Source organism: Anopheles moucheti, chromosome 3 (genome assembly GCF_943734755.1).
Source record: "Anopheles moucheti chromosome 3, idAnoMoucSN_F20_07, whole genome shotgun sequence".
Lineage (NCBI taxonomy): Eukaryota > Metazoa > Arthropoda > Insecta > Diptera > Culicidae > Anopheles > Anopheles moucheti.
Window position 1 is genome coordinate 51,242,591 of NC_069141.1, and position 12,289 is coordinate 51,254,879.

At 40.3% G+C, this 12,289-nt stretch overlaps 1 protein-coding gene across 2 annotated transcripts in view; it reads right to left on the minus strand.

Moving 5' to 3' along the window:
* The window catches only part of LOC128300581 (protein GDAP2 homolog), a 38,701-nt gene extending 26,905 nt beyond the window's left edge, over positions 1 to 11,796 (minus strand). For both annotated transcript variants that reach the window (XM_053036695.1, XM_053036697.1), the window contains exon 1: positions 11,600 to 11,796. The gene's annotated coding sequence lies outside the window, so the exon portion shown is untranslated. The remainder of the gene's footprint in view (positions 1 to 11,599) is intronic.
* Positions 11,797 to 12,289: the final 493 nt, after the last annotated feature.

Consider the following 12,289-nt stretch of genomic DNA (forward strand, 5'->3'; position numbering starts at 1 on the left):
TTTAAGGCTAACACACCTAAATGTTCAGATGAAACAGTTCTGAAAGGACACTTGTACGCAACTTAGATTAACATTAAAACTTCAACAAAGAACTCCCCTTATTCTTGTGAAGTTTTAAGCTACATTCTATTCTTCCTATTTAACTTCATGTCGTTGGATAAGAAATCGATCAAGCTGTCGCTGCTCTGGCGGCTTACAATAATTTACCAAGTTTCCACAAAGTATATCAGAACCGTACCAGTACACATCTTCCTCTGTAGAATTTATGGCCAACTTAGTTTCGCTGCCCATTGTCGTTGCTTTGCCCACACCTGATCCAACTCTGCTGGTGCAGATAGAGTGTGTAACCTTCTTGACCTCAGCACACAGCACACGGACAACACGGCAAGCGGTTTGGTCGATAATAACAATATTAAAATTCTTCATTGCCATCCAGCGGGACCACCATGGAGCGAACTGGGTGGACCACCATCGACCACCACCACCAGCTCAGCAGTGGCAGAAATGGGTGGTGCAAAATCTTATTTTTCTCGCGTGCCCGACTCTAACCACTAATCGGGCTTGGGGATTTGGGTTTAATGCAAAACAAAAACCCCTTCTGGTGAGGCTATATAGTCTTGCGATTTAGAAAGACCGCAATTCACATTCACTCTCGCCGTACGTGTGCGGTGGACACACATACACACAGGTCGGGGAATGGGTTGCTCTTAACATCTAATTACATGTCGGGCCACATTAAAGTGCGTTATTGCGTGTAAATTTGTGTGGAAAACACTGAAGGTAGCGAAGAAAGTCGAGATACCTGAATTGCTCTGCAATGAATTTGAATTATTTCTTGCATGTCTTTGATGGTCTCAACAAAAGAATGATGAAGATTTTTATGAGCATTTATGTTCAGATGGCCCTTAATCGGCAACATTTTTCCCATAGCCATGTATACAAAACTCATCATTCAGAGTGTTTTATTGAAATTTGGCTTGAATAATTAGACATTTTGACAAAGTGGATGTTTAAATTGCCTCAAATAGTTGATAATGTACGGTTCTACAATGCGTTCCCAGTTTGGCTTCAACCATGTCTAACATTAGACTGTTCCTCCTTATGCTCCACTGACTTTTCTCTGCTTTAGAAGTGTATCAAGATTACTCAAATTGCAAGAAAGTGAGAATAACATTTAATGAATGAATATAAAGCTATGAATATATGATTTGTATAGCTAGTTAACAGATTTATATTAACGATGAAATGAAATGAAATGAAATGAAATAGAATTCTATAAATTTCAATTAACATTATGAAATATATGTTTTAATTAGAATAGGGAGGAGGTAGTTATAGAAACTCTCCAAACATCATAATACCATTAAGAGGTGATAGTCTGATTCAGCTCCTTTTTTTTAAACAACCAGCAAGAGAAACTCTTCTAATGGGGTATTCTGGGGCCTCCTTGAAGGTTGTTTAAGCTCAATTAAACGTCAACCCTATACCACCATGTCATCATTGTACAGAGTGGCAATGGGGATTCCAGAAATCAGAGTTGTGTGATTGGCCAGCAGTTAAACTTAATTGCCACAAGGCTCTGCAGCGTTTCTTGGGGGTAACCTCCAAATTTGCTGATTGTATAACTAAAGCCGGATTCAAGCTGGAGCACTGGGTCAATAGTTTTCATTCAGCCTTGACATGATAATTTTTATAACTATGAATTTCTATATTATTATATGTATATTTATATGTTAATTACTATAATATAGCAGCCCAATTGTTTTTTTTTGTTTCGTTAGAACGGCCTGGCCGTATCGACTTATTTTACCACGTAGCAGGATAGTCAGTCCTTGCTACGGGGGATTGGTCCGGATGGGATTTTGGTCCGGTCCGTTCGTGTGAAGACCGGCTCCGCTACCATCATGCCACCGGGCCGCCCCTGCAGCCCAATTATTTATTGATTATCAAATCTTCTGCCATAACTTTTAAACATTTTATGAATTTTAATACAATTTTTCAGTGAATTAGAATTAGAACATCTAAATCATGTTTATTGAAGGACAATGGATGACAAAAAGTCCGTTTCTTAAGGAAGATCGCTTTGCCTGTTTTAGCAGTTGTTGGTTCGTTTCGTGTACATGCAATCATAACATTACCTGCCGGCTTTAATTATAAGCCTTACTACCAGCAATTAAATCCGTACTCCACTAATGCATAAGATGGGAAATTGCCTCCACGGCCAGTTTAAAGAGCTGTTGTGCTTTTCCCGTCTCGTCAGGTGATTTATGTGAAGTAATTGAACGGCACCCGAAACACCATAACGAGCGTTGGTACGCTGGAAAACTCCACGAAACGAAGTGACATTGCAACCAGTGGAGATTGACTTGACAGTGGAAGGATTTGAGTACAGCGGAGTGACATAAAATGAGTGGGAAAAATTGCCCACGGAGGAAAACTGGAGCTCAGAATGTCAAAGGATTACTGTAACACGTTCAAGCAGTCACAGGAAACGTGCCGCTGGGTTAAACACCAACACCAAGTTCTTGAGTAGTGTTTAAGATGATTGTAATCATTCTCCGTTTCTTCACCCTTTTTCTGCTTTTGCTCTGGTGCTCTTGGGTCTTAAGGAGATTGCAAACGAATAACCAAACACGATATGAGTCGGTGTAAAATTCGATCGATAAATAGTAACATACCACTACCAGGGAATCACATGTCACACAGTGCGTTGTTTTCGTCTCGAGATGTTTGTCTTATGGCACGCCCAACGAGAGGAAATTTTATCACAACCATTAGCTTAACACGTTTCTGCACATAATACGAACAGTAATGCAAAACCTCCAGCACTAGCGCCGTAGATTGTTGTGTGCCGTGAGACATGTGTTACAACGCTTACAATGGCGCGTGGATGAGTTTCCGATAGGAAAGACATCTTTGTCCTTGTAGACAACATTCTTTACACCGTTCCTGCTGTAAGGTGGACCCGATGGGAGGGACAAACTTCTCCAGCTGGGCACCTCAATCCAACACAAATGGCACGCTTATCGATTGGTGCTACTCGTCTCACTTTCGTCGACTTACCGTTTGCGCTGCAGCGTACATGACGCGTTAATGTCAACGTTTTGCGGAAAGCTATCACTCTTGGTGCAGCAGTTGCTGGCAATGTGCAGTATTGTGGACCGGTGGCAGCAAGAAGCCGGATGTAACAAATCACCGGAACTGTGTCACAAGGACGCAGAACACACACACACGTATATATATGTGCAAGAAGTGCTGAAGAAAGCAAATTATTATGCTAATAGGTTTTAAACGCATAAAGTTCCACAAACACACACACACACATACTCTATGCCTCTTCGAGTGACAAACGCTTATTAAATGGAAAGTTAATTGTGTGTGATTTTTTTTTGTTCTCGTTCTTTACGACGAAACGTTTAAAACGGCCGGGGAACTCGGTGCGAGAAATTTGCTCACGATCAGACTTTTTACCACCGAACGGGGTGAGTTGTGACTGATGATGCACCTGCAGCGCGATGCACCCAGCAGGCAAGTGTGTACCAAGCAGTGATAATGCATGCAAAAATATGATAAGCAGTTTAAACAAGGGCTTGTGCTCGAAAAGCCTTGAGGCTGCTGGTAGTAGCGAAAACTGTACTAACAAACCGTTTTGCTTATTTGCGAGCGGCCTGTTTGTCAAGGTTTGTTCGCCTTGAACGACAGCGGGTAGCGACAGTAGGGATTTATAATTTATATGTGAAATTGAGAATATTTTTTTTCTAATTTAATTATATATATAATATGTTTGTTACCTATTAATTATTCGTTATACACAGTAACAATAAAACAATTTGCATCAATCAAACTGATCATGCAGAAGAAACTCACAATGCCAATGACAATGTGTCAAACAACTGTGTCGTGACTATCTTTTAGTATCAAATTAGCCCATTACTATCGGTGTATCCGATTAGATTAAATTCCAGCTCATGACATGTGATTAGCTAGGCCGAACGCTGAACACAACGTGATACGACCTTCGTGTTTAGAGCACTTCGACCACAGGAGAACTTTGTCTGCCATTCCCGGCATTCCTTAGCTTTATATAACTGGACATGGGAACATAGTCATGTACAATCTGATCAGCGTACGATGGAATAATCCAATTGTAGTAAAGATGTTTCTTGGTTTTGTGCATATTTTTCCATTTTTACATTATGTATAAATTATGGTCACATGGTCTACCGTTATCAGTTTTAGGATGGAGAAATTGAATTGTTCTTGTTTTGTTGTTTGTTTGTTTTTTTTTTAATTTTTCTTATAAACGTAAAGTTCAATTTTACTGCGTTCATACTTGAAAGGATAAGTAGCAACAAAACAATATATCTTCTTGTTTTAGAGACCTACTATTAGGTCATGCCTGTCATTTCTTATTTGAACTTAAATGTTGAAATATATATATATTTTGAACTTAAATGTTGAAAACCGAATATTAACATAAAAAATATCTTTTTTAAAATTGTTCTGTTTGACGATTGTTTTACAACGTTCAAACTACTTTTTTTATTATTAGCTTTAAAATCTAACAGTTATATTATTTCTTAAAATCTGGGTGTTTGTTCATACTACGCTTTTCATATAGCCATAGGAATAGGCACAGCAGATAAAGTAAAATAGTTACTAACAAAAAATATTAAGCTCGAGGAACTCTTTGCAACTTATTTCATAGATTTAAGTGTTCATTACGAATAAAATATGTTTAAAATCCGGCTTTCGGATTATATAAGGTTTCATTAATCTTTGAGAATTCATGAATGTTTTAGAACATGGAGTCTTTGAGGATGCGATCTTTGAGAATTAGCAAATGTCGAAGGATTTATGACTTTGTAAGGATTCGTGATTCTCTGAGAATTCAAATTCATTTATTTAGTTCAAAGATTCAATTAGATTTATGAATCTGAATCTGATTCACTCTACACGACTCACTTCTATTTGCACTAAAATATTAAACACATCTCTATGTGGCCTTTTTATTTCTTCTAGAACCTCCGTGCTACGTTTCCATTTGTGGTATTATTACAAACTTTGAACTGAAGAGTTTGTACTCTTACCTACATTTCGAAGCGTTAATGTTTAAAATTAATTCAATATAACACTTCTGACCATTTAGTTTATTTTTCTTACCTAAAACGTAGCTTCTTTCCAAACTTTACTTTAGTCATTATCAAATCAGTCCTTAAACCTCGGGATATTAATTGTAAACGTCCTGAACTTTCTATTGCAATAAGTTATAGTACCATTGCAGTAAGTTGTACAAACTGCAATTGTTTGACGTAGCCATGTAACGTTATTGCAACTGCAGAGCTAGAATTGAGTTATTGCAAATGCCAATGTTTATCCATGCCATCGCGCCGGGGGGAAAAGAAATACTAAAACTTCCACTAGCAACCAACTTCTACCAGTCGTGCGAAACAAAAATGTTTATCGAATAGAAATGTCAAGCACACAAACGGTACCATTTCTCATGCACTGCACTGGTCTGGTCCTGCATTCCAGAAATAAACCCCTGTAAAGTGGGCAAAACTCTGCCGAACTTACGGTACGCTGGCATGGGATGGTCGGGGCTGCAATCATATTTTCCTATCTCAAATTCGATCAACATCCTATTCCATTTATTTTAAACAAAGCCACCTTCTTTACAGTGCTTCACTCCGTCTGTGCAGACAAATACGTGCGGGATAAGGTAGAGAGTACGGTTGGCCTAATTTATCATTCGCTGGTCGTCATTTCGTACAAATCGGTTGTGTAACGAACCAAGCGAAGGAGCTTTTGCTCCGTTGAGTAGGCTCCATTTTTTTGTTTTGCTTCATCGTAGGGCTGTAAACTCTTTCGCTGGTTGGATGGAAAAGATCTACAAATACGAATATGGGCCTCACATTGATGGCTGATCGGTGGAAGAAGCGAACAAACACGGTCAAAAACCCGACAAGGAAGCAAAGAAAAGCAACGTCCTGATGGCGACGTTCTGCTTCATCAAACACATGTACACAAGCATGCGTGCGCGAATGTAAAAAGGACACTCGCTAAAAGCCGCACCGTCCGGTTCCAGCATGTCTGAGAAGACATCCAGCATCCATTTGCCGCGGAAGGAAACGAGCGGATCCGAGCCGAACCGAGCAGTGCAAACTCGCTCCGCTCCTCCAACTCAAACTCACCCGCAGATTCCATTATCGTCCTGTGTATGCATTTTAAATGATTGCCCACAGGAAGATAATCTGTGCCAAACGATGGATGGTGGGCCAAAATCAGAACACTGAATGTATTCCCACTCCCTCCATGCCATCCATTTATCTGGCAATCTGGTGAGGGAGCAATTGGGGAGCTTTTTTTGTTCGTGTGTAATGGAGTAGTCTGGCTGGTGAGGGCTGAACGAAGCTGGCGACGATGACTTGTAAACGATTATGTGACCATTATTGAAATTGTATAAAAGTGACGCAAGATATAGCGACGACAGCGAAAGTTTTTGTTATAAGGCTTTTGGGTTGTGAACAATGGACTATGTATTGCCGGTTTTTCAGATTCTTCTTCGAGATTGAATTTGTTTATTTTTGTATTTATTATCTATACTTCTTTTTTGTTTTCTGTTTTGTTATCCTTTCATTAACATGTTATCCTTTCATAACTGTTATCCTTTCATTTACTGGAGATTCTATTTCAACATGTGATATTGTTGTTAAATTATCTTTTCAATTGTCAAGTTTATATAATGTTTCTATGTTTTGTATTACATTGTTATTTTTTAAACAGCATAACCTGGATGTTCAATTATTTACACTTTTTGCTCATTAATATTTTCGTTAATTGTGAAAATAATTCTGTACAATTAAGTTAGTAAATATAATTAAATCAATAAGTGAATAAAAAACGTTGCATAAAAATTTTCAAGTTACAACATTTTTGCTAGATATATGGCAATGGCAAAACCGATTTTGCAGCCTAGCCATGCCACAAATACCACCATAATGCCACGCGATAAACAGATGCCCAGAATAGTGATCAAAGCGAACGTGACCTTTTCCCTTTCGAGCCACACCGTACAGCTCCTCACAGCATTCTGGTTTCTCTATCTGCTACCCAATTTTTGCGGTATGCAGCATTTGGTGAGGGAAAGGAACGAAGAGAGGGAGAAGGGGGGAGAGAGAGAGAGGGGAGAAGGGTTCTTTTGGAGTGCCATTTTCTTTTGCTGGTTTTTTCTTTCTTTAACATGTAATTTCTCGCATTCTTCTTCCGCCACACAAACGATGAACCTGTTTCCATTCAGCAGAAATATCGCTACAAACAAGAAACGAACGAAACAAGCACAAATAGCACAAAAGATAGCGCACGGCCACCAAGGGCTCACTTCTACCAATGCAAGAAATGGTGGGCTGGTGTCGTTCCATGTGCTCCCACACACAGACAAATCGTTCCCTGCACCCTCTTTTCACATTTTCACATGGGAAAAAGCTCCCGGTTGTTGTATTGCGGGGGTTGAAATGGGGGAGTAAGGGAGGAAAAAAAATCATTGACATACAGCAAAGCATAACAAAAGCCTCGCGGGATGATGGACTAAGGGCGGCAGAGGGGTAGGGGGGGGGGGGGGGGGTGTGTGTGTGTGGAGAAAGAGAGGAGCAGATAACTGCTAGCAGGGAGCTGAAATTGTTTCTGTTTGCTGTCAGAATGAACGGCCCACACAAACACACACTCATAGCAAAGGCACAGTATTGCTGCACACGTACACCCACGTTCGGGCATGAGGCGTCTCCATCGATGGAGGCGCCCAGTACGTGATGGATTATTTCAAGGACTGTACCGAGCGAAGGTAGAAACCACATGTTCGCTTTGCGTTGCGCTGTGTTTGTGGGCACACGGTACATTCATCATACAAATACATATTTTTTCCCCCCTTCGCTTCAAAGCGCTTCTATTGACAGTCTGTTTCGTGCGTGGGCAACCACTAGGGAAGGATGAGCAATGGTAGAGAGCGGATGAATGAGAGTTTCCAATCGGTAGCTCTATGACTATTCAGCACGAGAGAATCGCCCAACTTGGACTGAGGAGCAAATGCTCGAAAGTTATGAGTTGGGTTTGGGTGAAGTTTACAATTATAGCAGCTCATTGAAGGGGACAATGCAGCTGCGTGATCAAATCGTCATTCAGTGACGATAACAGGACCTTTTGTTTACACTCGACATTGCCATACGTAACCGACAGTCAAAACATTAATTTACGTAGAGCCAAAAATAGCAATAGGGTGTACCCTGGTGAACATTATTTTTCGTGCTCTTGACATAAAATTAATACACTCGGACCTTCTAATAAGCTAGCTCTTTTCAACGGTTTGCCCACAGATTGGGATTTCATGGGGACTGGAGCAGATCGAATCATTTCAGGGACGTGAGAATCAAAATGTGGACCATTTTCATTCGGTTTTGGTTTTTATGTGAAGCTATATAAATAACTTGAATTCACAGTCGTTCACCGTTGCATTCAATAAAATAAACAAATTTATGTTCCTCTTTTTACTACGGTTCCACCTGCTACTTCAAATCCACTCACGAAGGACATTTGGTTTGCCCTTCACGGATCGGTCACAGTTGTACATAGAATAAAGGAACGTAGAAAATATAGTTCAAACATTGTATCAATAGTACGCAATGTTCAGATTCGTTATGAAATATCCATATTTTATATTTGAATATATGTTAACCTGTTATATGTGCACTCATATGGAATTTCTTTTACTATTACTGCTCTACTTTACTTTACTTTACTTTTACTATTATTATTTCATTTACTTGCCTTTAGAAAAAAATGTTGTTCCTTAAAATAAATTACCTGGTAGGGTGTTAATATCTATTGGTGGACTTTCCTTTTATTTGTTTATGCTAGATTTCTGATTACTGACTGTGATGCATACCAATTGAATAATTGCAAACAAAGTTTTGTAAATAAACGAATTGTTTTCCTTGGTTTTCAACGTTTACGATTAACACTATACAAAAGAATAGTGATGGTAAGGTGTTTGGTGGTAAGAAATTTTTATAAGAATAATTTCTTAACTAAGCCTAACTCTGATAAAAAATGTTTTTCTTCAAGTAACATTTTGAAGTAGTTTTTTTTATCCTATTATCAGGTCTCGTATACACGTATACAATAATACCCATATGGACGGTTTTTTAACATTATTGAAACAAATAATGCGATGATTTTCCATACAAAATATAACACATTTAAATAGTCTGAAGTACACATTTTAAATATAACCAAAAATATGGTTTAGTTCAATCTCCTCCTACCTTCTTTTCATTTGTTTTTCTTTTTTAGAAAAAAAGCATCTTGTGGTTTGTTGAGAATTTAAAATTCATTACTTACGGCTCAAAAACAAATAAACACGCAAAAAAACACGCTTGGACTGCGTCCGTCGGGTCGTCAAAACCCGTTGCAATAATACAATAATAGTTTCCAAAATGTGAACCAGTTAGGAAAAGCTGAGTGAATTTGGATTTCAAACAATCATTCCAACACTGTTTTATCTTTCTCTTCGGGGTTTTACGTAAGAAGTAAAAAATAAAAACAAGGAGTTCTTATTATTTTGTCCGTCACTGTACTTCATCGAACGAGATGCACGAGAAAAAAGAACTAAGCTGAATAAGCCATTATGTCGGCAAAATTACCTGGCATGTTAATAACCAAACTAACCCATTTTCATCCTTAATAAACAATATCTTTCCACTTGGTGGCCAGCAAACCTTGGGTAACAACCGGTTAGAACTTTGCTTCTCAGCAACCGATCGCCAAGTGCGACCCCGCGATATGGTCAGGATGAATAATTATCCGAATTCAATGCTAAACATCGCACCCTTTTCACTCGCTGGATCAAACCCGATGTTCACCTGATGTTTTGATGTGGTATCGATTTTTCCCCGTCATTGGGGGACCTTGCGTAACGAGCCCATCGGTGCGAGCAATTACAGGCGTTTTGTTTGGCGCAGCCATGCCAGCGACAGTCGTCTGAAGGTGGAAAGACATGCCATTACCCTTAAGACCCTACCAGCCAGCTGTCCGGGGGGTGTGTTCACGGCATTCGCAAACGTCACACACGAAACCATCCATCATCTGTTGCATGGAACTGGCCTCCAATTTCGGGCGTTTGTGTGCTTCGAATATGTTGCGGAAAATACTACATCATCGTAGCGCTTCCATACGTGTGTCAAGTGCAGAACAGCTTCAAAGTGTGGAAAGTTTTGTTCGCTTAAAGAAAACGTTCCAATTCGATTTCGATACCACCGAGGGTTGGAGGTTCTCTCTGGTATGGCTTTTGCTTTAATGTAACCTAGTCCTAACGCGTCCTACATAACCTCTTGCTCTCTGTCACTCTCTTTCGTTCTCTCTCGCTTCAGTCCAACGAGCAAGTCGAGTAGTAAGAGTAGACAATACTAGGCAAGCACTAGGACTCCTGGCGTCCATAGTCGCGAGCGGCAACTCTCCGACACGTTTGTGTCCTTTTGGGCAGAATTGCTCCGTCCAGAATGGCACTCGGGGAAGCACTAGCAAAACCCGATGGTAATGATGGTAATGATGGCTATGATGATGATGATGATGATGTTGGCAAGAGCATAAACGGTACACAAAGAACAACATCAACCAAAACCAGCACGAAGAGATCAAAGCCAAAGTGGCCACCAATTCCAACGGTAAAGCACGGCAAAGAAAAAGAAGGTGGAAGCAATATCGCCACGAAAACGTTCGGTAAAAACATCGGCTGATTATCGCCACGTAACGATCGTTGATAATGCTTTTCTCACGATTTGACACATGCACAACACACCAAAGAAACGCACGCACTGTAAAGGAAGGTTATTCAATTGCCATCCAGCCAATCCCATCCCTGCCGTCGCCTGCCAGTCGTACAACGTGCGCGAGGTTCATGCTTTATTGGTTCTTCCCGTTCTTATTTAGCAACAGCATCAAACACGGCACGTTGCTTACAGTGGCCTAATTTTAAATTCAATCGGTTTCTCTTCTCACGTTTAATAGTTTTGCTGTTACTGCCTCGTCAAGCGGACGTGCTGCTCAATTTGATTACCACCGGACCGAAAATGGGAAACTTTGCGTGGAAAATCAATTGATGTTTGCAGCCCCGACTTGAAAAGGGCGGAAGGGTCGCGTTTACCCTCGTTCGTACTGGACGTAGGAGTAGACGAAGCTTTTTCTCGTTATAGAGCATCAATATAGCAGAAAACATACTCTAGTCGAAAGAAAGAAAAAACCAATAAAAGCACCCCAACGCGAGAAGACATCCTCCATTTTTCGTAAGCCCGCTCTAACACCACACTGCACTTGGCCATACGCGCACGGCAACGGAAGGAATTTTTACTAATTACAAACTCTTTCCGTCAGTCGCAACTGACAGCTGATGGATTAGTTTTGCAACCATACCGACCCTAAAAAGACTGGCCTTATAAACCCCAAAAATGATGGCTTTTTTTTTTTCGTTGTTTGCACTCTTCTTTTGTTTGTTTGCTTGGATGGGAAAATCGAACAGGAAAGCTTTTCGGGAAAGCTGTCACTCACTCACACTCGGAACGCACAAGCTCGCACGCACAGCACACTCGAACACAAACACAGACACACACACTTTCGGTCCTGCTGCGTTTGTGGGGGTGATGATGGAGGGTGCGGTTTCGATTTCGCCTTGTTTTTTTTCTACTTTTCTTTTCTTTCTCGTGATGCCTTACAACGGGCACGCTAGCACTGGCTTCCGTTTCGCACGACGGCCACTGAACGACTCACGCGAGTGAGAGTGCGTCGTGCCGAAGATCCCTATCGCCAGGACATTCAGGGCTGCTGCGAAGCATGTGCGCCGGGAGCGCCGAGGATGGAAAACTCTCTCACCCACGTTGCTCTCAGGCGCATATGGTGGGCGATGGTAAATGAAGGATGCCCTTTGCTGTAGAAATTTAGACCAAGATTGGTTAGAACTGTGGTTTGCTATGCGGCCATTCGATTGCCCAAGGGTTTTGAAAAGTTTTTCAAAATATTGGTACCGCATTAAATAAAATGTACAACTCATTATTCGCAGATGTGCCGTATTCTCACATGTATAACAACCATGCCTGTATTACTACCATCAAATGAATTAGGCAAAGTTAACTATTTTTAGGTTTATAAAAAACCTAAAAAGGTTTTTAAAAAATTGGTCACTATACTCGCGTAACATACCACAGATTTGAATGTGGTAATAAAAATAAAAAAAATACTGTAATGA